Genomic DNA, 1,750 nt, shown 5'->3' on the forward strand with positions numbered 1-1,750 from the left:
TCTTTCCCTTTCCTTTGTCCTTCCCGCCATTGTCCTTTAGTTTTGCTGTAGGTTTTTCTGATGTTTTACCAGTTATGCTGATGGTACTGGTACTGGCGGGTGCTGGTGCTGGTGCTAGTGATGCAGGGTGCTGGTGCTGGTGCTGATGCGGATGCGGATGCTAGTGCTAGTGATGCAGGGTGTTGGTGCTGATGCTGATGCTGATGCTGAAGGGTGCTGTTGCTGGGCCTGGTTTCAGTAGCTTGTCATCCTTATCTGGAGGAACCAGTGCTCTCCTTCTGAGCTTCTTGCCTTTGAAGTGTTTTCCTTGAAAACATACATTGATAAAAGCCAAGGATGTGGACATCGGGACCTAAGAAAACAAAAGCGTCCTCATTACATTGGCTTTTCATCCAGAAAGGTGTCTGTTTTCCTCCTGATCTCTCTCTCATCAGAGATACACACAGTGCACTCCCAACCCCTCAAACTTCCAGACCCCAGACTGTGTCTCCTTCTTGGTTTGGCATCCTTCATGCTCATTGCCCCATCATCTTATCTTTCTCTTGACAACTAGTAGCTACACGAAGGAAGTAAGTCACTCAGGCGTCCTCCCTGGATGTCACCTCTATTTAAGTGACTTCTTCACCAGAAATATATTTAGCTACTTTACTTCTGAACTTAAACTGGAGGGCGTGGCCCACTTCTTCTGTGAATTGGCCAAGGAAAAGGGCAAGGACACAAGCGCCTGCTCAAGTTGCAGAACCAGCGCCTCAGTCATATGTTCTTCCAAGATGTGCAGAAACCAGCTCAGGATGAGTGGGGTAAAACCCGGGAGACCATGGAAGCCGCCTTGGCCCTGGAGAAGAGCCTGAAGCCAGGCCAGTCCCTCTTGGATCTTCATGCCCTGGGTTCTGCCCGCACAGACCACCATCTCTGTGACTTCCAGGAGAATCACTTCCTGGATGAGAAGGTGAAGGTGAAGGTGAAGGTGAAGCTCATCAAGAAGATGGGAGACCACCTGACCAACCTCCCCAGGCTGGCTGGGCCCAGCTGCTCACAGGCTGGCTTGCCTCAGCCATCACTGGGCCAGCGTCTGTCTGAGTGCCTCACCCTCAAGCAGGCCTAGGTCTCCATGCCTTCCAGGGGGCTCCCTCCTCTGCCCTGCATCAGCTGGCCTCCGGACCTCTACCTGAGCCTCTCCAGCCAGTAGGCAACTTTGAAACACCCCAGAGCCCCTCCTAAGCCTTGGAGCACCTGAATATAAAGGAACAACAAAAATTAAGAATGGAAGTCTAATCTTGGGATTGTTTCTGTCCATACCAGCTATGGTTTTCTTCAATTTGGATGGTTTGGGAAACCAATCAAGAGCTGTTACAGGGGAAAAAACAATACATAAGCCAAACAGCAGTGAAAACCCCAGAAAACGCATGACTAGATGAGTGGCATTTAAATTCTGGTTTTATCCCAAAATGCTTTCTACACTTACATTTTGGAGCGGGGCTGCAGGGTTCATCAACGCTGGTGTGCTGGGAGTGAAGTTGGTGGGTGATGAACTACAGTCCCCTGAGCCCATTGCTGGGCTGAGGATCAACCCAGAAAGTGGGTGGGGCAATGGGGGGAGCACATTGGCGCTTCCCATAGACCAGTTCTCTGCCATTAGGTCTGCCAAGGTCAGCAGGTGACGTCGTACCTGCAAATCCCAGTTGGGTTTTGCTGCCACTAGCAGGTTGGCCTGTTGGTACAGTTAGGCCAGCTGTGGCTGCTGAGGACA

The 1,750-nt window shown here is 51.0% G+C and overlaps 1 pseudogene; it reads left to right on the forward strand.

Annotated features, from left to right (window-relative positions):
• Positions 1 to 151: 151 nt before the first annotated feature.
• On the forward strand, positions 152 to 1,162 carry LOC103737900 (annotated as a pseudogene).
• The last annotated feature ends 588 nt before the right edge of the window (positions 1,163 to 1,750 follow it).

Source organism: Nannospalax galili, unplaced genomic scaffold (assembly GCF_000622305.1).
Source record: "Nannospalax galili isolate Female #2095 unplaced genomic scaffold, S.galili_v1.0 scaffold1018, whole genome shotgun sequence".
Taxonomy (NCBI): domain Eukaryota; kingdom Metazoa; phylum Chordata; class Mammalia; order Rodentia; family Spalacidae; genus Nannospalax; species Nannospalax galili.